We start from the raw sequence: 27,110 nt of genomic DNA, 5'->3' as shown, positions 1-27,110 counted from the left end.
ATCCCATTCTTTACACTGAAAGAAAAAAAAATAGATGATGTCCATATCCATCAAGCTGTCAAGGCTTTTTATGACCCTTTTAAGACTACTTCTACTGGAAGCCTGTATTATCTATCTCAAGGAGACACCAGGACTCAAGTCCACAACTTTCTCACCTGCCTCCTGATTGTGACTGCCCTCCTTCCTCTTATCTGCTACCACTCTCCAGCATTTTCAGCTCCGTCAGAATCCCACGGGCAAATTCCTCCTCGGGACAGCTCCAATCCCTCCCCTAATCTGAACCGTGCAGCCAAAGGAGTTTTCAGACAGTATTTTTAAATAGATCTTCTGATGTTTTGTTTCTCGAGACCCTCTGTTTTTGGATATTTTCTTCCAAGCCTTTTCTGACCCAAAAAAAAAAAAAAAAAAAAAAAAAGAAGAAGGAAAGAAAAGAAAAAATGCCAGGACAAATCCTAAAATCACGCAGCATTTACTTGGTTCTGGAAAAAGTACAATTGCCTGCTATGTTAAAAATCTGGGTACAACTCATAGTAATGATGATGTGCAGCAGCAACAGCTAAACAAAAACGTTTAGAACTGAATGAAATGAGATGGTGTCTGGGTCAGGAGACGATAGCGCCAAAGCAAAAAGAATTGAAAAAAAATATATATATATGCATACGTATGTAGTTCCAAGATTCATTTGGGTGCAAAAGAAAAAATGTACTGTACTTAGCATTCTGCTTTCAGCGTAGCATCAATGAATGCCAGGAAATGCGATTTCAAAATATCTGAAATTCAACTGCAAACTTGCATTAACACTCAGGAAAAAGGAGGGGAACACAAAGTGACAAATTTGCTTGGAGTCGTGCAGACTCCTTTTTAGCCAAATTACTGGTTTGAGACAGCTCATCATCTCTGTAAGAACACGAACTGCAGACTTGTCACTCCCCCCCCACCCCCCCACCCCCCCCCCAGCTCGGTGCAAACACAAGCTGAGTGATGATGTGTCGGCCCTCCCCAATCAGCAGCCCAGTTTCTGTTCTCTGCGATGCGGTCAGGGCCAAAGAAGAGCCCTCTCTGGGGACTAATGAAGGACTGTCATCGAGGCTCTATGGCTGGATAATGGCGGAATAAATGTAATGGACGAGCTGCACCTCGTGTGGAAAGCCCAAGTCTCACTAACAAAGGGAACCGGCTCCGTGATTGAAGGCCCCTCTAGTGCGCTAACAAGACGCTGCTCTTTGTTGCTTCCGTCCCCTGGCCTGTCCTCAGGGACTGTCACCTCCTTTTCCCAGATAATCAAGCTTATTTCAAAGCAGCCAATTACTCAAATTGGGAGCACGCCTCCAATGAATGCTCTCCCAGTGGTCATGAACTCTTAGGAAGCGGCCCTTAGCCCCCATCTGACTCCAGATGCCCAAAAGGAGCCCAATAGATGTGTGGTGGGAAGCAATACACGTATGCAGTGACTTATTAAATACTTGGGTTATGGGGTACCCGGGTGGCTCAGTCAGTTACATTTCCGATTCTCGGTTTCAGCTCAGGTCATGGTCTCGGGGTTCGTGAGTTCGAGCCCCGCGTCGGGCTCTGTGCTGACAGCACGGAGCCTGCTTGCGATTCTCGCTCTCCCTCTCTCTCTCCGTCCCTCCCCCGCTCACACTGTCTGTCTCTCTCAAAATAAATGGATAAAAACTTAAAAAAAAAAATACTTAGATTGTGACAGGCCTCTAATATTCTATTTCATCCAAAGATAGAACTGAATCACCACACTAATCGTAGGAGCATATCACTAGCTTCCTGTTAACGGACGAAGACTCAGAATCAGCGTAAGTGACTTGCCCAGGGTCAGGCGGGTAGTAAGAGTCTGACTCCGCACTCCTTGCCTTTAACTTCTACGCTGAGATCGCATGTGGGAATCAAGGCCTCCCCTCCCGTCACCGGCTCCCTGGAACCAGCAATCTAGGGAGGCAGACAGCTACACTGACTTTCTGTAGGAGACCCACACAGCAGAAGGTTTTATGGGCTCATCACAACCTCCTTCCTGCCCTCTCTCAGACCGTCCCACGTCGAATGCTGGCGAAGGGGAGTGAAGGCCAAAGCTCAGGCCAAGTACCCTTGAAAGCCCGTCCCCCTGTCCCGGTGGGCACCTTTCTCCCTCCCTTGCCGCTACCCCCTGTACCGCACAATTAGACACGCGCTCCCATACCCAGGCTACGTTTCTCCTGACCTCGCTGTTTTTGTCACTTGTCTTAGCGAAGCGTTGAAAAGGAGGCTGCCCCCTAACACGGGTGGGACAAGGTAAGTCCTAGAGTCCCTCCAGGTCCAAATTTCTGGAACTGAAGTTCCTCCTGGATTACCAAGGAACCCCATAAACCTGCCTTAGAGCCACGATGCGGCTCAGCTGAGACGCCACACCAAGGCCACCGTGCACAGAAGCAGAATTCTGGTGCTTGGTTGACATCAGGTAAACTGCGCCCTGTTTTCATGGAGGCCACGTAAACCCACAGTGAAAGAAGCCATGGAAAGGGACTTCAAACTCCTGCCATATGGTGGGATGACTTCTTCCAAACTCATCCTCGAAACTTGATTCTGTTGTGTCAAATCCTTTCCGGTTGTGGTGGTATTCTTTTCCTTTTCTTTAAAAACAAAACACTAAAAATAGGTAAATCCTCCGGGGGAGTACTCATCCATGCCCTTAAAATTGACTGCACTTGATAATTCCCACTCCCTCCAAGTATTTCATTCTTGCTTCTTGTCTTGGGCTCAGTGCACAGAGGGCAGGAGGGCGGCTGGCGTCCTTCCCTCCCTCCCTGGCCTGGCTGCCGCTCAGGCCTTTGCAAGACTCACGCTTTTCCGGCACCCTCTGTAGCCCTGGTGCCCCCGCCCCCTTCCGTCCCTTCTTGCCAGGCCGCTGAGAAACCGAGGAGTCAGGAATCAGAGACGAAATTATCTTCTTCAAAATTTATTGTCGCCCCAACATGCCATCCCCGACTGATGAGATCATTTCCGCGTACCAACGTAAAGTAAACCAAAGTTTGACTTAGGTAGTCATCGGGAACTCCGTATGCTGATCCGAATGAGGTAACAGATATCAGACTGCTTTGAAAAAGCTAAAACACTGTGCCTGACAAGTCTAAGCTGTGTGTGCGTTATAAGATATATATATATGATACGTAGGCATATACGTGTGTGTATATATATATATGTGCCTGTGTAGTATATACACATGTACATGCCTATGTATCATCTATATTTAGGTGAGATACTATGAAAATTGGTCACAAACTTTCTCTTACCTCCCCCACACAAGAAAACACTCCTCCACCCATTCATATGGGTTGTACTTTTCATTTATGTTCAAACTCTCAGTCGTCTGGGCCCAAAAACAATTTCTTTCAAGTTGGCTCTATCAGCCTTTTTGTGAGGGGCCGGCTAAGTGTCAACGGGCCAGAGGATTCGCCGGAACATGACGCTTGGGCTGGTCCCACGTTCACCACCGTGGACTCACTGACGGGGCCGGGAATTGGCGGCATTGGCTATTAAGCACTTTTTTTTTTTTTTTTTAATTGCTCTGCTACTCAGTGATCCTTCATGTGAATGATTCCCTTCTCACAGCAATTGGAACGATCAATCAAGAGAGGTTTTCTGCAGAGAAAGGGAGAAATTTCACATCCCAGTGAGGGTGGGTTCTCGCGGATTGTAGCAGAGGCTCCCCTCCGCTCACGGATACCCAGATGACGGTTACAAGAACGCACCAGAAGGCCCAGCTGTGACAGCGGGGTGCTCTGTGGTAAGGCCCCTAGGATAGATGACCATGGGCCAACAGCGGAGGCTCCACCCAAAGAGTCAGAGGAGCCTCCGTTGATGGCCTCTATAAATCCTTAGGTATTTGGTCCACTCGGCAACGACCAATGACTTTCAGGCTTCCGTCCGCCTTCAGAAAATCCAAGCCTGGAGCAACAGTTCAAACAGAAAATCCCCCCACCCCTCTTTCCAGCATGCGGTCTTCCTACCACCCCCACCACCGGGCTCCCTTCTGCCACCTGGCAAATGCCCAGCGCCCTCTAGTGACGACGGTGGATGGAGCCAGTGGCTGCACGCGGTCTTTGAGGGCGACAGAAATCTCAAGGCATTTAACTCTTTTTCATTTTTTTCCTTCTTTAATGGCGTTCAAAGTTCAGAAGTCGTAGGCCCGTTGCAGAACCGGAAACAACATGAAACCGCACGGAACCAATATTCATCTCAGCACACCCCGCCTCCAACGGGCCTCCGCCTAATAATCCACAACTCCGAGGCATCCCTGCACTCACGCACATGTATGCATGCAGACGTGCACGGATACCGAAGGTTTTCTGGGCTTGGTTTAGACGTTTGTGGCCAAAATTTCAAAAATCACACTCTACACGTTGTTCTGCAACTTGCCTTTTTCGCTTGACATCATCACCGACATCCCTCGGTATCACTTCGTGACTGCAGCCCAACTGACCGATTCAGTGGGGGTTACCAAACGACAGCCAGCCAGCCAGCCAGCCACCTGTCTTTGCAAAAACAAAAAGTTTTATTCCAGCACAGCCACACCCATTCGTTTCCCCTACTGTCGACGGCTGCTCTTGTCCCGCAACCCAAAAGTAAGTCATCGTGATAGAGATCTTACAGGCTGTCTGACCCTTTAAAACACTTTTGCAAACCTTCTGCCTTGGGGGCACCCGGGTGGCTCAGCTGGTTGTGTCTGATGTCCGCTCAGGTTATGATCTCACTGTACGTGAGTTCGAGCCCTGCGTCCGGCTCTGCGCTGACAGCTCCGACCCTGGAGCCTACCTCGTATTCTCTCTCCCTCGCACTCCCTGTCTCTCAAAAACAAACTTTTTTTAAAATTAAAAAAAAAAACAACAACCTTTCGCCAACCCCTGCCTTAAAACAGCAACCATTCATTTCCTCATGGTTCTGTAGATTAGCAGTTTGGGCAGGGCTCAGCCCGATAGTTCTTCTGCTGGTCTCAGCTAGGGTCACACATGTGACTGGCCATTTAGCTAACTAGTCCCAAGGGCCGGGTTCACACGTTGGCAGCTGGTCCTGGCTGTCGGCGTGGGAACACGTGTCCGGATTTCTTCATATGGTGGCCGCATTCCAAGAGGTCACCCTCCAAGGCAGATACAAGTCTGCACATCCACAATGTCTAGTCCTATCATTTCAGGCATTTTTCCTTCGAATTTCTTCTCGTTTTATGTTTTTGTCAAACTTGTAAGAGGTCATCGTATATATAGATTTTAATACATTGTCTATCAAAGGCAATTTTACCCTCTATGTTCTCTATATTATACAGTCAGACTTGTCTCTTTTCTTTTATAGATACTGGGTTTTCAGTCTTCATTACCACCGTTTCTCCAAATCCTGGATTGTATTTGCATTTTCCCAGATTTCTTTTGTAATTTTTACTGTTCTCTTTTTACGTTAACTTTTTGATCCATTCATAATTTTATTCTATACTATAATAGGAGATAGGGAACCAACCTGATTTTCTTCTAGATGGAGAACTCCTTGGGCCAGTATCTTTGGTTAAATAAACCAAGCTCTTCCCACTAGGTAGAATCCATTTCTGGATTCTCTACTCTCTGCCACTTTCTCTTTGTCATCATGCTTATACCAGGTGAGTTTTGAGGCTTTAGAGTGTGTTCTGAAATCTAATCAAGGAAAAACCATCTTACTTTTGTTTTCCTATTTTTTCGCAAGTTCAGATACAATTATTCTTCCGCATAAACCTTAAGATCACATTATCCAATTAAAAACTAAGCAAACACATTAACACAACACTGCTGGGTTTCTAACTGCAATTGCATTATATTTCTATTAATTTGGGGGAATTGACATTTTTAGAACAATCATGTCTTCCCTTCCAAGAATATAGCATGATTTTTCATTTGTTCAAGTAAAATTTTTTCTTACATTTTATATCTTATGTTTCTTCATCGGCATGTTATAAATTTTGTAACTACTGTTAATGACATTTTCATGCTTTACGTGGGTATTGCTAAAACGGAGAAGAGTTATTATTTTGTACGTTTGGTTGGTATCCAAACACTAATAAATTCTGTCTTCTAGTAGATGTTCCAAGAAAATGGTCACATCACATGCAAAAAAAGTTTTATCTTTTTTCTTAGTGTTTCTATTGATTACAAAATCAACAATAATGCAGTCTGTAATAGTGCAAAGTCTGCTATAAGACAATCAACAGTTGAGCTCAAATGGAAAGAAGAGAACTTTTTACCAGGAACGAGGGAGGATACGGAGGGAAGGTGAGTGAGTGGTGTATACCCAGATCTCCATTATTCTCTCGGACCAATTTACCCAGTGAAACAGGAACCAAACATCTGAGAAATTTCTGGATGATTGCCAATATCCTGGAAAGTCCAGCCTACAGCTATACAGATATGTAAGCTGAAACACCTAAGTTCTATCAAATAGCACCAAACTACAACCAGGAAATAATTAATTTAGAAAGCACAGCTTAACCCCCAAAATCCCAGCTGGCTGTACAGCTGATCTTATTAAACTCACAAAAACCCAACTCCACAGTGCACACCATACAAAATACAAAAATACAACTCTGCACGGTTGAACTTTCAGGACTTCATTTGTTGCATTGGTTTTAATGTTTTTGTCTCATGGTATTTTTTTTTTTTTTATGTTTATTTTTGAGATAGAGAGCACCAGTGTGGGAGGGGCAGAGAGAGACAGGGACAGAGGACCCAATGCGGGCTCTGTACTGAGAGCACAGCCCCATGTGGGGCTCAGACTCACAAACTGTGAGATCATGACCTGAGCTGAAGTCAGAGGGCTCAACTGAGCCACCCAGGCGCCCCTGGGTTTTTTTGTTTATTTTGTTTTGTTTTTTATTGTCCTTATCGCATTCCCTAGAGCCTTGAAGAAAAAATTGTTGAATAATAATGGCAGGAGGAGCCATCTCTGTGCAGTTCTTGCTTGACTTTAATATAAGTTGTTTTGCATTTTATTATTCATAATAATATTTGCTGGTGGCTTTTGACAACTGGTCTTCATCATTATTAAGTCCCTTCCTTCTGATTAAGTCAGGAACGCCTTCGGCTAAAAGTAACAGGAAACCTGATTGTGGCTCGAACAAGAAATTTAGAGGGCAACAGCGACTGGTGTTCCTTGAGCAGTTCGGCAAAGTCGAGAACAGAATATGTGGAATGAGGTGGCCCATTCCTACTGTGCCGAAGAGAGAGGACGAAGTGCTCACAAGAATTGTGAAGCCAGGAAGAAGAACAAGGGGACGAGGAAAGAGGCAGGGTAAGGGGCGGGCTATAGAGAAGAAAAGGAGAAAATCCTCTGTTGTGGAGGGAAAAACTCCTGCGGCATTTCCTGAAAGACAAAACAGACGACCCGTGGAAGATAAGATTTTGATTTTAAAGCTTCAGGGGCACCTGGGTGGTTCGGTCGATTAAGCATCCGACTCCTGATTTCAGCTCAGGTCAGGATCTTACAGTTCATGAGTTCGAGCCTCCCATCAGGCTCTGCGCTGCCAGTGTGGAGCCTGCTTGGGATTCTCATTCATTTTCTCTCTCTGTCTGTCTGTCTCTCTCTCTCTGTCTCTGCCCCTGCTCACGCTCTCTGTGTCTCTCTAAATAAATAAACGTAAATAAATTATTTAAAAGCCTTAGGTCACAGTGAACCTACAGACCTTCCCAGGAGGCTCCAGACATCACAAAAGTCTGTGTTACTAAATAACGGTGCCCTTCTGTACAGAAGTCCACTCTAGGACACTTCATTACAAAAGCTCACATTTCAGGACCAAATGAACAGAACTGGTAGGCACTTCCACTCAGAGACCTAGAAATAAAAATCCTCTAAGATGTGACAGCACTGGACCCTACAGGCTTCGAGCAGAAAGCAAGTGTTGATCGTGGTGGTTTCTTCTTAATGAGAGGCAGAGAGCCGGCCGTTGGAACTTCAAAATAAAGCCTGGCTTTTCTCAGGAGCCCAGCACTCAGAGTACACGTGTTTACCATCAAATACCTCGTGCAAAAATAAGCTGGGCTCCTGGGGCTTCCTTGACTATTTCAGCAACGACTCAAAGCAAAGCTTTAGGCATGCATGCTACCATCAGAAGGTTGACACGGATTAGCTACACTGGGAAGTAAATTCCTTCCGGCTGCTGTACCACATCAAGTTTTCCTTTATCTGACTAGCTGGACCGGCGAAAGTCTGCGTTGTTTAGAATTCCTTTTCACCCTCGAATGGAAAAGTAAACCAGTTCTATCCAAAACATTTAGGAAAAAAAAAAAATTCGTCATCAAGGAGTCTCCAAGTTAGATCCTGGATCGAAATAAAATATACTACACGATTTGTCTCACGAAAAATCAGCTTCCTTGCCGCAGCGTGGACAAGCTCCGATTTAATGGCGCCATGAAAGTGTTTCCTGCTGTGCTGAGAGGCCAGATCGCATCATTCCTCTGTGAACTATGAGAGAAATCTATCCTTGAGGCCTTGTGGGCAAGAACACAGATTTAGGGGGTCAAAACACCAAGCATTTCCATTCATGACCTCACCACATGAACCCCTAATTAATTATGGGTATCCTAATGTGAAAAATACTCTCATAAGTGAAGGGCGACCTACTCCCATTCATAAGCAGACCACACATCAGTCATAACTCCCCAAACGCCATGAAGGAGCTGCTCGATTTGTATCTGTGTTGAACTTCAAGTGCTGCATAATTTATATCTAAAATCCACTCTCATACATCTGCTCAAAGACCCACTCTGACCTTCGCTCCCAATCCCAACTGCATTAAAAGGGACTATAAATCACTGGAACACAGCACCCAGTCACAGCCCAGCTCTCTCAAAGCAGGCAAGTTTCTCACCTTGATGAGTTCATCATCCCCTAGAACAGGTTATAAAGATTGTTCACGTTTTGAGATAATAGTCTAAGGATTCTTTATTCTACCCTGTGGCTCACTCCTCACCTAGGTGAAGTGTATGCATACAGACAAAAGGAGCAGCTGGGCTCTCATTTATCCCTTCCTCGAGAAGACCACCCTCGGGCCCATGCTTACACCCACCAATGGACCTGTCCTCAATTTAACAGAGCTCTGGTTTCGTCTCAACAGACCTTATATCCAGGGATAGCACAAAATATAAGGATATGATCCTTACATCTAAAGATCTCCTTGGGGTGCCTGGGTGGCTCAGTCGGTTGAGCATCTGACTCTTGGTTTTGGCTCAGGTCGTGATCTCACAGTTTGTGAGTTCGAGCCCCACCTGGGACTTTGTGCTGATGGTGCAGAGCCTGCTTGGGATTCTGTCTCTCTCTCCCTCTCTCCCTCTCTCCCTCTCTCTCTCTCTCTCTCTCTCTCTCTCTCTGACCCTCCTGAGCTTGTGTGCTCACTCGCTCTAAGTAAATTATAAATGAAAAAATAAAAATAAATAAAGATCTCCTTGACTCTGGATCAAAAGTGAGAATACATGTTTACATTGTCCTTTCCTTACAGCAAAGCTTTGTTTTAAAGCACAAATATTTGGGGCGCCCGGGTGTCTCAGTCGGTTGAGCCTGCGACTTCAGCTCAGGTCATGATCTCACAGTTGGTGGGTTGGAGCCCCGCATCAGGCTTTGTCCTGACCGCTTGCTCAGAGCCTGGAGCCTGCTTCAGATTCTGTCTCTCCTTCTCTCTCTGCCCACCCCCCACCCCGCTCACGCTTTGTCTCACTCTGTTTCTCAAAAATAAATAAATGTAAAAAAAATTTTTTTTGAGTACAAATATTTGATTCCTAAACAACACTATTTTGTTTTCTCTGCTTTGTCAGGGAAGGAAATCTTTGAAAATTTCTCTCAGTCCCGGATGCAGTTAAATCAGTTGTGCTGATAATGCAGATAGCATGAAGTCTACTCCCCCACCCTCACCAAAAATCATTAGAGAGAACCAGAAGCCCTGAGGCAAACAGGTGCAGCAAAAAGAGGCTTCTCCTAGCAGTTTCCAGGGAGATTTTCCAGAGATCCAGGAAGAACTGTGAGGAAGTCTCACTACCAATGGCCACCCAGCAGTGGGGCAGCTCGGGATTTTCCTTGGCAACCGTGATGTCATCTGTATCTTAGAAGGGGCTCGGTCCATCCAGGGTGGCGGCAGAGGGCTGGTAGGCTGGGACGATGGTCAAGCTTGGCATCCCATGCATATGTCTAGAGAGGACTAGTGTTCTTGATATTGACATTTGTAGGTCCTGTTCGAGGGGCTCTGGGCCGATGACCCCCACAATGGCGTATCTAACTGAGGCCCTGTCCCCGCAATCTACCAGGAATACATGTTGTTGGCTCCTTGCAGAGGCACACACAACTTAGGAGTATCCTAAATGCAAGCGGACCGCCCTGCTAGAAAGAAGGTGAAGGAGCTTAGAACATACCTCTTTACCTTCTAGTTTATTAAGAGGTTTGAAGTTTCCCAGGCGGGAGATAACACCACAAGAAGAAGAATCTTCCAGATTGGCCACCATATACAGTACAGTTAGATCTGCTGTACAACCAAATATATGCCGTGGTGAGACTCTCACGTGGTGTTTGATTTCTTTCCTTCTCTTTCCTTTTTTCCCCCCATTTTTAGCTAATTCTTCAGCAATGACTTCTTTCTGGTGGCCAAGGGCTCTGTACAGAAGAGCCAAGTCAACGATGTACGGATCTCTGTGTCCTTCCTATATTCTTGAGCACGGAGACCTTTCTCTGGTCTCTCTTCCTCTGGGGTACAGTTTGCATGGCTGGAATACATAAGGAAGGAGGGTGTCCTTCCATTCTTCAACTAGAGAAGGTATACGAGGGAAACATCACTTCCAGGAGAGGAAAAGCTGATTGTACATGAAGAGGCAAGATTTGCAAAATATTTTTGCACCCCTTGTGCCCTTTAGGAAAAAAAAAAATGTTCTCGGAGTTTCAGTTGTCAGGCCAGTTAGGATGAAAAGGTAGAAATCCAAATGAGAGTAAGAATCAAGAACGATTACCTACCACTAATCAGGATGTGATGTTTGGAACCCAGTAATGAGTAAGACCCTGATGATGGTTAAAACAAAGCCCCCAGTGCCTGGATTCTAAAAGGGGATGAAGGGGACACCTGGGTGGCTCAGTTGGGTCAAGTGTCCGACTTTGGCTCAGGTCATGATCTTACAGCTCATGAGTTCGAGTCCCGCATGGGGCTCTGTGCTGACAGCTCAGAGCCTGGAGCCTGCTCCAGATTCTGTGTCCCCCGCCTCTCTCTCTCTGCCTCTCCCCCACTTGTGCTCTCTCCCCTCTCTCTTTCTCTCTCAAAAAAAAAAAGCATTAAAAATTTTTTTTAAATAAAAGGGGATAAATGTGGTACCCAACTTTATAAAGAACAGGAGCCCTTGGCAATTGCCAAGTGTTCTGTCAAACGGTAATATCTGGAAAGATGTTCAGTCGGATTCTCCCTGAGTCTGCAGTCGCCTGGAACGATTTGAATAAACGACAGAGAAACCATTGGCATGGCTTGTGAAAAGCAAATGAGCAGCCTACCTTCACTTGGCTCTGTGGAAGAGTGACAGGCAGATGCTAGAACGCAGTAGATGTTATCTCCAAAAACTTCAGTTAGGCTCTGGGAGCTCTCATTGCCACCAGCAACCTAAGGAATTGGCCTTTGAGTGAGGGATCTTGGGAGCTGGTGGCTGGAGAGGACAGAAATCCCAGCTTTGGGAATGAAGAGAAGACAGAAGGCAGGGGACTCCCCACCAGGCAGGAGAGGGGTCCGTTCACCTCTGTCCTGCTTCAGGGGTAGGCGGATAGGCGGACGGCGGCAGGATTTCTCTGGGCTCCGGGAAGTTACTCCCTTTGGTACTGTCTGGTCTGTCCCCCCTTATCCTCTTTTCCAGGCTTTCAAACAGCTCTGCCAGAGTCAATGTTGAGAAGTAACAACAAAAGTCAACCCGCTTACTTAACTCTTTCCTAACATCCAGGAACGTGTCTTCATTTGGTGCTGGTGACGCTTCCAGTGGCTTCTGTGGATCCTAGCAAAGGAATCCATTTTCCCTACGCTTACTTTCCTGACCTTGAACCTAAATTAAATATCTACTGTGTAACAAATATGAACCATTGCTAAAGTAGCCACTTGTCCGAGTTTGTCCAGGCAGCTCCAATTCATGCCTGTTGTCCTGGCAGAATTATTCCTATCTCCCCCCCTCGCTGACATAGGGTCCTGGTGTGGATGATAGATGATACGCTCGCCCCGGAGGGGGGACGTGGGTGGTTCTTCCCCTCCCCCCCCCCGACCAGTCTCTCCTCTCTTCTCCTCATCATCACCTATTTCTCTCTAGCTCATTACTTTTCAGCCATACCAGAGATCATGGGTAATTTCTTATTCATATCCCACTTACTTCCAAAAAGGGTGAAAATGCTATACAATGCACTCACTTGGCAAATATTTCGTGGGAGCCTGAAGTTCCATGAGCACTATCGGAAGCATAGGTACACACAAGGTTGTTCAAATAAAAGTTAAAATTGAAGACAACGAGAAAACATACGGAGGCGGCTGTTACTGAGTTAGAGACCATGGGGGAAACAGTGCTTGTAATTCCTTCTATGTCTGACCTTGAGCTTCCCAGTAGTAAAACCAAAAAGTAAATTACAATGCATAACATCAATCATCTCGCCTAAGGAAATACAACTTGGACAAAACAGATACTTTTTCTTCTGACACACATTCTCATAGAATCTAATCATCCATTCAGTCAATATTTACTAAGGACTTACTCTGTCCCAGGTAGTGCTCTCGGTGGTGAGCTACAGAAGTGAATAAAACAGAGCAGACGGACAAACGTCTTTGCCCTCAGGGAGCTTCCACCCAGTGGAGCAAGACAGACAATAAATAAAACATATAGTATCTCAGACAGTAGTGAGTGCTACAGAGAAAAATGAAGCTGGAAGGGAGAAGAAAGGGAGCTCAGAGAGGGGCCTGCAGTTTTCATGGGGTGGTCAGGAAACCCTGAATGGGTAATGACCCGACATATTTTAAAGGATTATCCTGGTAGAGGAACAACATGCAGAAGTAGAGCGACCAGTGAAAGAGTCTATGAAATTTTCCAGACACGAGAAGGTGGTGAGAAGTGACGAGATTCTGAGTGTGTGTTGAAGGGAAAGGCAACAGAATTTGATAACTGGTTACATGTGAGGGGCGGAGAGAGAGAGAGAGAGAGAGATACGCCAAGATGGTTCTGAGATGCTTGGCCTGAGCAGTGGAGTTGCTGTTTACTGAGATGACTGAAGGAGGAGCAGACGGTGGGGGAAGATCGGGAGTTTGATTTGGGCCGTGTTAAATGAGATATGCCTATTGGACACCTGAGTATTACTGTCAAGTCAGGCAGGTGGTCAGATACGAGTCTGGGGTTCTCATGAATCCTCACATAAAGGATATGGGTGGTAAAACGAGCAAGGTCTTGATCTTAAGAATTATTGTCTGACAAACTACAAAACACTTGTCTTAGGACCATTTTCTTTCAGTCTGTGATTAAAATCAAGGTCATACTTTTCAAATCATAGCTAAGTGAAGGTATTTCTGGAAACAGCCAAATTAGTATAGCAAATGTCCTAAAACATCTTGCCGTTGGGATTCTAACTTAGAATGAGAAGAGAGCTTCCTAAAGCTGGAGGAATGAGCAGTTTACACAGACCTCTGTCTCTCTCAGCAATGTTTCAGGTTTGCCTTTGGCAAGAGTGAGCTCTTTGATTGTACTTATTCTCCAGGGTAGATAGTTTGGTGGCGGGGTTGACGTTTTGCTATGAAAAGAAAAAAAAAAAAAGAGTCTGATAAATTCTCACCCAGATCAAAGCTGGTTTCATCCTTACTTGGAGGCAGGTCACTATAACGCCTGAAAGACCTACCCAAATGTTTCCCTTTTTTAAATTCTTATTTATTTATTTTGAGATAGAGTGCACAACGAGCAGGGAAGGGGCAGAGAGAGAGGGAGAGAGAGAATCCCAAGCCAAACTCAGGGCTCGATCCCACAAACTGTGAGATCATGACCTGAGCCAAAACCAAGAGTCGTGCGCTTAACTGACTGAGCCACCCCGATAATCCCCCCACCCCGGTTTTTCTTTAAAAGGAGCTGTGAATTTACTCAAATGGGCAGCCAAATCCCAAGCTGAGACCTCAGAATGATAAGCTGGTGCCTGGCAACAATTTGGAATTGTCCAAGTTGAGATGTAGTGTTTTCCTGGCAAAAGGATGGATCTCAGACAGTGGCTTATGCAGGCAGATGTAAGTTAATCCTTTCCCCAGCCAAATAATAAAAGTGTCTATAATTCTTCCGGGCCATACTAGTCTGGAGGGAAAAAATTGTGCAACTGTCAGAAATGTGGCAGAACTTTCAAAACAACATAGCAGCAACATAAATGGGAAACCTCTATCACAGTTGGGTTTTGCTTCTGAAAGTATAAAAAATCACAACCTTTTAAAATTCCTCGAAGCCAGAGACTTCGTTCGTCTTGTGAAGTCTGTATCCCCGACCCTACTCCTAGAACAATGCCGGCACACAGTAGGCATGCATAAGATACTGACAAAGTAATGAATCAATCAACGTTTAAAAATTAAAGCAAAACCTCTGAGCGCCATCTTGTGGAAGGCCTGACCACGCCGCCATCCAAGATTACAGTCACCAGCCTGGGGAATGGACGCTGAAATTGTGACAGGGCTTTGGCGGCCCTGGACTATTGGAAGTAGTGGACTAGGAAACTGTCTTGAAGCTGCGTTGGAAAACCAATGCTGCTTCTTACTTAGATTCACGTGAGGTTGATGGACATTGTAGGGGGCTACAAAAGTTCCCCCATGCAGCCCTCGGCACTGGCCCTGAGAATCACTGAGAGGTATAGCTCTCGGAAGTTGTCTTTGACCCGGGCACCTGGGTGGCTCAGTCGGGTGAGCGTCCGACTTCAGCTTAGGTCACGATCTCACAGTTCGTAGGTTCGGGCCCCGCAACGGGCTCTGTGCCGACAGCTCAGAGCCTGGAGCCTGCTTTGGATTCTGTGTCTCCCTCTCGTTCTACCCCCTCCCCTACTCGTGCTCTGTCTCTCAAAAATAAATAAATGTTAAAAAACATTAAAAAAAAAAAAGTAGTCTTTGACCAGTTCCCCCTCACCAAAAATTGTTGTAATAACCTAGCCTCCTTTGTGCTTCAAGAGATCCTTGAGAACCAAAGATGCAAAGAGATATTTGGACATCCTGTGTAGCATCCTGTGTCTTCCTGTTTCCCCTACACTCCTCCCCAACTCACGGGGGCTCCTGCTGTCACCCCATAGTACTGGTAAGGACTTGGCCTCTCCTCTGCTTTTCTCCAACTTTCTGCACCAGGGAGGAAGAGAGGCACAAATAATTATCTGGTCACCTTCCTCTTGTTTATCTCCTATGGGACCATCAAGCAGAGAACCATTGAGAACCCCCAAGTTTCTCTGTGCCCCATACCCTCAATCCGGAGTTCTTTTCTCTGTCATTCTCACCCCCTTCCCAAGAACCTGACACAGGCCACTGAGAGACAAAATGAAGAAACCCAGTGACACTCAGACATGCACAGGGTACTCATGATTCTTCAGGCTTTATGGATACCCGGAATTTACACAATGTGAGGAACACTCTTCAAGAAAAAGAATTTAAAAGTATAAATTTAGGTGCCAACGTGAATATTTATTTAGAATGGGAAAAGAAATCACTGACATTTCAAAGATCCGGGACCTATCGTTCTGAACTGTGTGTGACAACTGGCCAGAAATAGGTTGCAACCGGGCCTCCTTGTGCACCTGGGCCACTTCGCAACTGCCAGCAAAGCCATTCAAGGGGCCAGAACCTGTGACCTTTGCTGGCTTCCTCTTATGGACTCTGTCCCCTTAGGGTGGCTGCCTGCTCCCTGAACCCCCCAGTAGTACCCCCAGAGAGAGCAAAGAGGCAGCTGTCCTCTCGGCCGCTTGGGGGTCTTTGTCCTGGGGACCAGCATAAGTGAGTCTCCGCAGGGTGTCTCCTGGGAAAACACCCCGCCACCCATCCCCGGCACCAACCCCCTCACCCAGCCTGCAGCCCTTCTGCAGGCCCGGCTGAGTTAAAGGCGGTCAGCTTTGTGAGCCTCAGACCCCACTCCCCTCCATCTCAGCCACCCACCAAGCTCAGCCCCGGGCCCCAGGACTGCGGAAAGCTAACATCGCGCTGTAGGTTTTGTAATCATAACTATAACATACTATTAAATAAGGAACAAAGCAAAACAAAACCCCACCCAGTCTTTGCCGACCCTCCTCTACCCGGGAGGGGCAGGAGCGCGGGCGCTAGCCGGCTGCAAACACCGGCAGTCTGCGGTCCACCGGTTCCCTTTGGGGGGCACCTGACCCAGGGGACCCTGGCGCAAATAATGAAGAACACTTTCTGGCCAGCCACTGCCGCTTGGCCCAAGCACTTCCTCCTGGAGCGGGGAGGCTGGAGCAGGGAAGAGAAGGAGGCGCACAGGCTGGGAACTCCAGGCGGCGCTGCGAACTCGGGACGCCGTTCCCATGGTAACCGAGAGCCGGATACAAACGCCAGGGCCCCGGGGCCTTTTGGCTGGATCTGCGCCGCCGCTGTCTGGCTTGGGTAAGGCTTCGCTCATTAGCCTCCTAGTGCTGCGGCAGGAGCCCAGACTCCCTCCTCCGGACCCCACTGGGCAGGAGGGAGTGGGGAACAGTGTGGAGGGTCTGGGAAACTAAGAAGCATCAACACGCAGCCTTCTTTGTTTCTCTCCCCGTTCTCTGCCCCTCCCTCCGTTAGCCTTTCGGTTCCCTGCTTCGCTTCGCTAACCTTTGTGAAGGCCGGTGTTGGTTCATGACTCCCCTACAAATAAAGGAGAACTGGGTCCGTTCCACTCCAGAGAGCCTCTGGCTCTGGCAGTGAAGGAAAAACTGCGGGTGTGGAGGTTGTGACTTCTTCCTCCCAGGCCTGCGTAGCCCAGCCAAATAAGCAGAAGAATTCCCCTGATGGAAAATTCCAGCCTGCCTACAAACCAGTTCCTGGGACCCAAAGCCAATCACTGGGTTTCCTCGTGTTCCCTTCCCCCACCTGTAAAATGGTAGAGAAACAGCGTTCCTAACCATCCAGGGAGGTGGTGAGGAGTGTCCCTTGACTGATGTTCCACAGGTGTTCGGTGCCAGGCACCTGCTCAAGGTCACCCTCCTTGAAAGCGCCAACCTGAATACATTTGAAATTCTATTTATAAAAAAAGGCCTTAGGAAATGATGTTTTAATGAGTACACTGGGATGTCTACACTGCTAAAAAAAAAAAAAAAAAAAGCACCGATTGCTCTAAGGGGTGGGGGTCAAAAGAACTTTTTGACTTCAGTGTTTGTCCCCTGGCATTTTTTTAATGTGGATCCAGATCTGCCTGGGCATGGCGCCCTGGAACTCAGCAAAGCAGGCCATCAGTTGGTCCCCCGAGAGGGAAGGCAGCCGCCTTCGGCCAAGAATCCTGCCAGTTCACTAGAGGGGTTATACAAACGGCCGCTGAGGACAATAACTGCAGCAACAAAAAGGACTTGCATTTGCAAGGCACCATAGAATACCCTGGATCCTTCACAGAATTGAGGCTTCTCCCCTTGCTGCAGCTAGAGTTCCCAGCCTCGGCTGGCAGGGCCCCAGCCACACCCAAGGTCCTGCCACCCACTCCATTCTCTTCAACAGAGGCATCCTTGCTGTCTGAGCCCACCCACAGCCCATCTCTTGGTGGCCTCTCCTAGCAGGAGGGAAAGTTGCATGAAAATTCCAAACCGGAAATGAGATGTGCGGCCAGTCTCCTGTGTGCCTTTTCTTCCTATGAACCATCTATCCAGTGCACAGACTTCTGTTGAATCCTGCCACGTGCCAGGAGTTGTGTGAGGCTACCGACCCAGTGGCTGAGGCAGACACGCAAACAAATGCAAATGGCGCGTGTGGGAAGGAAAGGACACGCGAGAGCTGTGGTGAAAAGCTCTCTGGAAGCTTCCTCTGGAAGCACGTCTTCACAGAGGAGGCGACGGTGACTTGGGTTTTAAAGAATTACAGACTTTAAATTGCTTTAGGAAATTCAAGACCCATCTGGGACCCCCAAAAAAGAAATCCCACTCGGGAAGAGCTGGTGGAAACGTGTGCTGCGTTTTCTCCAGAAAAGGAAGCAGGACTATGAATGTGCTGAGGTAGAAAACCAAGAGGAGACAGAAACATGGGCCAGAGGATGCCCAGTCAGGAGGACTGTTCAGTAGACTGAGCCCTCAGTCCTAGCTCTGCGATGCTTGTGGGAGCCCACTCTGACTAGAGGTAATCTATGACTGGCCGAAGGCCTGGCCTTCTCCCAAGTTGACTCTAAATGCTCAGTAACGTAACACTGTTAACAGGGCCTCCTTCTAGACGTATCAAGGACTGATAGGAAATACACGAGCCCTACACGTCGTGTCTTGAATAAGCCGGACTGTTCTAGAACCAAAGTTCTCTCCAGTCTCTTATTGGAAGGAACGCATACAACTATCTACCGAAATACAAGGCTTCTCTGGCACCGTAAGACCGGGGAAGCCCGGGTCTCCCTGCTCTGCTGGTGTAGCTGGACTGAAATACACTGGAAAGTAGGGCCTGGGCAGCCATGAGTCCTCAGCCTAGCCCTTGTTGATCTCCTGGGATCTGAGGGGTTTTCCTGGCCTCTTCACTTCCGCTTAGTGTTGCTCCAAATCCCTTAGTCCACAAACATATGCCTATGTTCTTCCCGCCCCACCCAAAATAGGAAATGCTCGTTTAATAACAAAGAGTTTGTTTAGTTTTGATATCTAACCCCTCCAAACTCCAACTGTCCATGCCCTTTTTGACTCATCCCTTTACCTTTTAGAAGAAAGGGGTGCTGAGGCAGCACGCCCCGGGTCCCAAACCTACTTCTCAGCTCCAAATCCATGGAAAACCCTCCAGTCCTGTTTTCACCAGCGGTTGTGACAAACTTCGGCTTTACGCTGGTTCACAGCTTTGAGCCATGCTTTTGGAGCTCAGCTATGTGTGGGCAGCTACAGCCGTGCGCTCAGGGCCCCGGGAGCCACTCCTGACCCTGTTCACAGACACTCTCGGAGGAAATAAATACCGTCAGCTCGCTTCACCCAGGTCGTAATGTTCTCAACTGACAACAGGTGGAGCTCATCAGCCCTAACCAACTCCATCTGTGCAACCGACTTTCTACAGTGTCGCAGGAATTCTGGGAAGCACTGAGGAGACCGTCAACACCTCACAGTGGCCCAGGGGCCACTAATTCCCAGAACTTTGTAGCCTCTTGGCCGCTGAGGGTTCTTTCCTCAGGAGGGGCTCACGGCCTCAGAGGTATCCCTCTTTGAACAAGCCATGGGTCCACCATAGGATAATGGGTCCACCATGGGATAATGGGTCTACCAAGGTCACCTGTTCTCTGTCCTACAAAACTCCTAACACCTGGGAACTTGTAGGATCCTCGTGCCATCCCGGCTCTGCAACACCAGCAGACAAGCCATTCTGCCTGGATTCCTGAGGATTCCAGTCTTCATATTGAGGACAACCTAAAGGACTGGGTCATTACGCTTGGATGAACCCCACGAGCAATCATAACAAAAAGTCCCTTTGCTCTTGGTCTTACGAGCCTTTCCAACTGGGCATGGGCATTTTCACATCACAAATGACCCCCTTCCTTTCTCATATTGTCCCTCCCTGGCCTCTCATCGAAATCTAGAATGCTCCCTGCTTTTCCACTCCACCATGTGAAAACTTCAACTTGCTAGCCAAGGCAGCTAAACTTGATTTTTTTTTATTTTAATTATTTTAATTTGTATTTATATTTGAGAGATAAATTGCAGGGGGGGGGGGGTAATGGACAGGGGAGGGGCAGAGAGAGAGGGAGATAGGGGGTCTGAAGCAGGCTCCATATGGTCAGCACGGAGCCCAATGAGGGGCTCAAACCCACAAGCCATGAGATCACAATCTGAGCTGAAGTCAGACACTCAACAAACTGAGCTACCCAGGTGCCCCAGCTAAACTTGATTTTTTAGGGAGGTCCACCAGGGGGAAGAGAGGAGCCCCATTAGGCAGGCAGACAGGAGAGAGGAGAGAGGGCTGTATCACTGAGCAGTAATAGCATAGCCCTTTTCATAAATAAACCCTCCTTCTCCCTCTACACAGAATTCTCTTTCCACGTCTTTATGGTGGCTAGAGCCTACCCCCTGCCCTCCCAGCCCTAGAACATCCTTTGGCTAGCTTTCAATTAAGTGGGAACTGCCTATGTCCCCACAGGCCCACCCACCCCCCCAGAAGCCGGATATAATGCTGGCCTTCTCCTAGCTCCATATTTCCTCCCCTTTCAGATGCTCATCCAGCTTATATTGACATTCTCCTCCTGCATTTTCATTCATGACATAATCATACGATACGGTATGTTAATTTGTTTTCCTGTCTCCCTGCTTAAGCTAGATCTTTCTTGAAGTCTATAGGTGTGCCTTGTGCAAACGTGCAGTCCCAGTACCTGACAGTATCTGGCATATAGAAAGTCAATAACTGTTTGTGGCAAGAAGGAGGAAAAGAAGAAAGGGAAAAGGGATAGGAGGGAGACTTGGAAGCTTATCATTTTCAGTAGCACACTTTCTAAGGTCTGGTTAATACACTGAATGATAGGATCAGATCCATAAAATTTGAGCAGCCTGAAAGGGTGAGGCAAAGCCAGCAAGATGGAATTTAATATGGATCCACATAAATGAACTTAAGTTTAGCAAAACAAAACAAAATACACACACATACACACACACACACACACACACACACACACACACACACGGTACAGAATATAAAAGCTACCTTCAAATATTTGTAGCTCACAGTGGAGCAAATCTATTGTGAGCAGCTCCAGAGAGCAGACCTGGAAAGGCTGGTTGAAAGCCCAAGGGAGGAAGATTTAGCAGAAGTCTGTGTAATTTCTTACGTGCTAAATACAGTGCCTCGCATGTAGAAATCGTGTCTGTGATCCTTCTTATCGTTATTACCAGCATCATCGCCATTATTTTTAATACTTATAAGAACTGTCCAACAGCCAGCCTCAGGAAGCACTGAGCCCCCATCCCAGGAAATCCAAGGTTATCATTGGGTAGCCACCTGTCTGGGATGTTTGTCAACCTGATTCCTAACCCCTGGTCTCCCTTTCTCCATAATCCTGTGATTGGAAGAACAGTGTTCTGTATATCCTGGATAGTGAAAACCACAGACACAATCCCTGGCTGAGCAAACTGCCTTTTATATAAAGAAGCTTTGGCACTCCCCACATTTGTTACAGTGTGTCTGCTTCAAGCAGCCCCTCCAAGAATCCTCTTTGATGTTGAAAAAGTAAAATCGCTTTGTGTGAAAGCTCCTTTAATCTTAGATAGATACAAATGCCTTGTATCTTTGGGAACATGCCAAACTGCTCTTCGTATTTCAGAATTAATCTCATTAAAGAAACCTCTGTTTAATCCCCACTGCTGTTTGCCAGAGATGTTGAATAATTCCACACCTGTTCCTACTGCCTCTGTGCTGTGCTCCCTTCCTGGACTTGGTGTTGTCCAAGAAAACGCATCGGTGGGTATAGGCTGGATCATGGCATTCCCATGTTTTGTTTAATGCTGTCATTGTAGAAATGTTCCTTTATACATTCCTTATCTCATTTTCTTAGTCTGAAGAAAGGAAAGAAAAGGAAGAGGTAGCTCGCCTGTTATGAAAAATAACAAATAAAATGATGAAGTTGCTTCATTGATTATCCAATTCAACATAAACTTATGATAAACAAGCAGTATTGCTAAGGAAAATGCCGTCTGTATAAGATAACAAGCAGTTGTCTCTTCCCAAAGAGTATAGGAAACGCTTGACCAGATTACCTGCTTTGTAAAACACATTTTGTATATCAATGTCTATTTTACATACATAGAGATCAGTCAAATGAAATTATTGACATCCTCTCTCTCAATACAAATTCTGGATCTCCTCCATTAGGAGCCATCAGTGAATGATCCCAAGTTAGAACCGTGTGAAATAATCACTCATCTATTCACTTCAACAAATACTTATTAACCTCCTCCTATGTGCCAGGCATTATTCTAGGTGGCAGAACTATAACGGCAAACAAAAGTGAGCAAAATTTCTATCCTCCAGTATACAGATCAATAAACATAATACAAATGTTATGAAGAAAAGAAAACAACATGAGAAGATACATAGTGATTTGGGGTAAGGGTGGGAATGGGGGCAATTTTAGATCAGTGACCCAAAGGAGGCCTCACTGGAGAGGTGACATTTAAGCTGAAACTTAAGGAGGAGGAGTCAAGCATTTGAAGATCTGGAAGAACTTTCCAGACAATGGGAAGGGCTGGGTGGGAAGAGGCTGTACCATGGAGACCAAGGGGAAGAGTGGAGTTCCAGGAGGGTGAGAAAGAAAGCAGGAGCCAACATGGGCAAGCTTTGGAAGCCTCTGAAAGCCTCTGAAACCACCGGAGGGTTTTAACCACTGGAGCGACGTGATCCAATTTATGTATTTAAAAGACTGCCTCTGAAGAACAGATTATCAGAAAGCAAGGGCCAAAGCACAGAGGTAGCTATAGGAGATGGTGGGCTACACAAGGGTGAGCACAACGGTAGTGGACAGAAGAATGGATTCGGGACACTTCTTGGAAGACAGTGCCAAGAGGACTTAATGACTGGTTAGCGGACTTGGGAGGGCGGAAGAGGGAGGAATCAGGGATGACTCGGAATGTCTACCTCTGAGCAAGGACGTGAATTACACCAGGTTCCCAAACTTTCTCCGTCCGTGGCACCTTTAGCGCCTCAGTGAATTTTTCCTGTTGCCCCCCTCCACCAAAAGAAATACAGGTTTCATTTATCAGTTATATCCAAATAACTGGATAAATATTGCGTTGTGTCTTTATGTCACACATTTATGTCACAACTTCCTCCAGAAACTGAAAGAAAAAATAATGCCTTTATTTCATTTTTGAATGGCCATGATGACTCTCTCACAGAATGTGTGTGCCCACTGGGCACTGAGTGACTTCAATCTTGGAATCATTAGACACAGCCACCCTCCTTTTCTACTGCACACTGATTTTTACATGGTCCTTGCTTTTCGTCTCAAAGACAGCCAAACACCCCGCTCTGCAAAATATGCCATCATTGAAAGGGATGGAGCCTAATCAAAAATTAGGTATGCCTACAATGTCCAGCAGATGTCGAGCTGTTCTCTTCAAAAATTTAAAATCTACTGCAGTATCCCTGGGAGTTCTCTGCAATTCCCAGGGACTGTCCATGCTCGGAGTGGTCAAGCCATTTTGTCCCATGGGTGGGGGGGGGGGGGGTGGATGGAAAGGGAGGTAGTATAAGGGAGGGCTGCTTGGGTTTGATTTCCATGGTGAACATTCGAGGAGAGCTACTGACCAAGGAAGGTTAATGAAGAAACACACTGTATCACAAAAGTAAACTATGCCATATTTAGCATAGGAAAAATATCCGTTTTCCAGTATTCTTAGGGAAGGAGGTTTTCTCCGGCTAATTTTCTGAGTAACTAAGAGCTAACCAGAAAGTTTTTTTTCTTTCAGCTGTTCTTATTGAAAACTATCTTGGCTTGGATTGAGTTCACTCCCTGACATTGTAAGTACTGAGCCATGAGCATCGTTGAACATAACTGCATTGTTCTGGGTCCTGGAGGCCGCGTGGCCATGATTGCCGATAATTCTTACTGCCCTCCCTGTTAGACACACTGTGATCCCAGAAACAGCAATATCAAGTGGATCTTCACAAAATGGATTTTGTTTTCCTACAGTAACTTTTTAAAAAATGTTGATTTATTTTTGAGAGAGAGAGATCTGCGTGAGCAAGGGAGGGGCAGAGAGTGAGGGGACGGAAGATCCAAAGCAGGCTCTGTGCTGACAGCTGCGAGCCCCACACAGGGTTCAAACTCACAGACCATGAGATCATGACCTGAGCCAAAGTTGGACAGTCAACTGGCTGAGCCACCCAGGTGCCCCTTCCGTAGGAACTTCTAAAAGCATTGCCTTTCCCATCAAGAACACCGCATCAGATAATTCCTAGATGTGACCACCAATGAGCAATATAAAGGCAAGATTAAAACGTCTTATCCACAAATTCCGTAATCCAGAAAAAGCTCTGAAAACTGAAAACTTTGAGAAATTTGTGGCAAACTCCTCTGGCCACAAAGCCTGAACTGCTAGAACTCGGTTCAAAGCAAAATCCAACCTAAACTGATGTGGGGCGACTAACCGTTTCTCTTTATCCCACCTGTTGTGAAAATGTCCATGTTTTGCTATAGAAATACTAATGAGACTCACTGCAGGCTCCTGCCCCCTCACCCCCGCAGGGCTGATGTGTATTTAGGATACAGTCACCGTAAGGACAGCCTAAATCAGCAACAAACCTGAAAGCCACAATGCACCTGGCCCTAAGGGTTTGACTAAGGGACGGTCTTTGGAAACATAGGGCCGGAAGGAAGGAACCTGGAGCCCTTCTAGGCCAATCCACTGACATTACAAATGAGACAGGAAGCCTAGACACAAGTGGGAGAACATATTCAAAATCACATATCCAGTTTGGAGCTCAGCCAAGACAGGGCTATTCCTCCCGCCGTTGCTGCCTACGGCCCCATCAGGCAGGCAGCCTCCGCATGGGCTCCCATGAGCCGAGAACGCAGGTCCCCCGGCATATCGGAAGTGTCGACGGGCCACGCCAGAAATACGCTTCTACTGAGATCCTAAATTGAACTAGCTGAAAATGAATATCTGTTGTAATGTGTCTCAATAACCCCACTCTGTTTCTCATGACATCAGAGGTTGGAGGAAGGTCAATGCAAAGGCCTTCTATATGACTCTCAAAAATCACGCCAGAAAACTTTTAACTGGGGATGTCTCTCCATCTAAATGAACTTCCCTGTAGCAAATAGAAACTCTAAATATTATTATTTTTTTTATTCTTTTAAGTAATTGCCATTAGGGCCTCTCCGTATTTAAGGGAATCGCTAAGAATTTGAGTTGTCAAGACCAAAAAGATGAAATACCCTTCTCATCTCTTTGCGGTGTGGTTTAGACTTGGAATTGGACAGACCTAGTGTGGGGGATCACAAATACGGCGCTGAGTAGCTGTGTCCTAAGGCCAGTTAGAACCTCTGGGAGCCCTGGTTTTCAAAGCTGAAAAATAGGATAATAACACTTTACCTGCCTTTTGTGACTCTTTAAATTTTAAATAACGGAGGCCCCTGGGTGACTCAGTCGGTTAATTGTCCAACTTCGACTCAGGTCATGATCTCACAGTTCATGGGTTTGAGCCCCACATTGGGCTCTGTGCTGGCAGCTCAGAGCCTGAGCCTGCTTTGGCTTTGGAGTCTGTGTCTCCCTCTCTCTCTCTCTCTGCTCCTCGCCTGCTTGTGCTCTCTCTTTCTCAAAAATAAATAAACATTTAAAAAATTTTTGTTTAGTTTTAAATAATGCAAAATACCTTATTCTGTCTAGGCACTTAGGAGATGCTCAGTAAAACCCCACTTCCCCGGCCTCCCTCATCTCACCCTGTTTTATCACAGAGAATGATTGTTTAACCTGGGATGGGGAGGTGGGTGCTGAGCACTGAAGCCAGTGCCCGGAGAAGTGCAGTCCTCCAAAGGATACAGTCTCTCAACCCGCATGATAGTCCACTCGGGGAAAGAACACTCCTCTGCAATGGCACACCTGTGTCCAAATCCTAGTTTGGCAACATTTCACTTGTCTGACCTTAACCAAGTCATTTGATTTCTCTGAACCTGAGTGTTGTCTGTAAAACGGAGATAATCGTGTTTGTCGCTCAAGGACACCCTGACGAGCAAATTCAATCGGGCATGTTTACTGGTTTGGCAACTCAAAGCATTATACAAATCTTTGGAGCATAGAGAAGCAGAAGAGTAGTACCCCAGATCTAGAAACGGGAGAACACTGTCCCGATTTAAACAAAAGGAGAAGAGAAGGCAGATGTGGCCAGTTATATCCCAGTGAGTTTGATACTGATGCTGGGCACAATTCTAGGGCATTTCCTGTAAGGGTTCGGGAGCATTTTGGAGAGGTGAGCAGCACGGATTCCTGGAGAACAAGTCACGTGGGACCGGACTTCACCTGCCATCCCTCAGAAAAGTGGGGAGATCTTGAGGGAGGGGAAGTCCCAGGGAGCCCAAGAGGAGGGGCCCAAAAAGTAGAGAGAAAAGTGGCTTCAGAGAGACAAGAAGCAGAAGGTGGCCTCCAGGAACACAGCGGGAGGGGCCTCGTGAGTCAAGGGGCGGGGCTCAGAGAGCCAAGGGGAGGAGCCTCTGGGAGCTGAGCCCCTCAGAGAGCAGAGAGGGAGGAGCCTCGATGGCCAGGTCCTGCCAGCTGCCCAGAGGACAAGCTTTATTCTTTAAGACCTTCTCATTTTTTTTTCAGCCAAAAATGTTTGTAGTAAGAGCCTCTTCTCCCACTCCACTTCCTTTTGGATGCTCAGGAAAAAAAACAATTTCCTGTAAACTACTTTTTGTCGCTGTGACCCTCTAAAGATTGTGAACCCTTCTGTTTCCCTTAAACCCTGAGCCCCATTTCCTCCTCTGTAAAGAGGGATGATGGCGCCTGCATTGGGGGTTGTTGCGGGAGGCTAAGGGGACCCCGCACGGGGGCTGACTGGAAATGCTCATCCCCTTCCCCCAGCCTCTCCTGGCAGAACAGACTTGGCTGGTGGCCTTGCGGCTCTCTGGTTTGACATTCGTATCGCTGCTTTGGATGAAGACACACATACTAGGAAGCTGGGAGAGTTAAGAAATGACTGGCAGTCAGTCCAATGAAAGGCTATTGGGAGGAGTTATACTGGAGAAAACGTCAAGTGCCGATGAGACAGAAAAGCGATACACCTTCTGGAGGGGAGCTCTGCACACAGTGACAGAGCTGAGGGTTAAGTGTCCTCAGACCCACCACACTCCGTTGGAGAGATCACTGCCTTCACACCCGGCCCGGGCTCAGGACAGGCAGGGATCAGGATTCACACCTCCATTCCATAAATATGTATTATTTCCTACCAAGTGCTCGGCACGGTTCTAGACACTTGGCCAAATCAGTGAGTGAAACCA

At 46.8% G+C, this 27,110-nt stretch overlaps 1 protein-coding gene across 1 annotated transcript in view; it reads left to right on the top strand.

Annotated features, from left to right (window-relative positions):
- The first annotated feature begins 16,508 nt into the window (after window positions 1-16,508).
- ERICH6B (glutamate rich 6B) overlaps window positions 16,509-27,110 on the top strand; it is a 70,569-nt gene continuing 59,967 nt past the window's right edge. The window contains exons 1-2 of the mRNA XM_060637156.3: window positions 16,509-16,597; window positions 23,581-23,632. The gene's annotated coding sequence lies outside the window, so the exon portion shown is untranslated. The remainder of the gene's footprint in view (window positions 16,598-23,580; window positions 23,633-27,110) is intronic.

Source organism: Panthera onca, chromosome A1 (genome assembly GCF_046562875.1).
Source record: "Panthera onca isolate mPanOnc1 chromosome A1, mPanOnc1 haplotype 2, whole genome shotgun sequence".
In the NCBI taxonomy this organism is placed as follows: domain Eukaryota; kingdom Metazoa; phylum Chordata; class Mammalia; order Carnivora; family Felidae; genus Panthera; species Panthera onca.
Note: the sequence above shows the minus strand (reverse complement) of the source record. Positions and strands in the feature narration are given on the sequence as shown.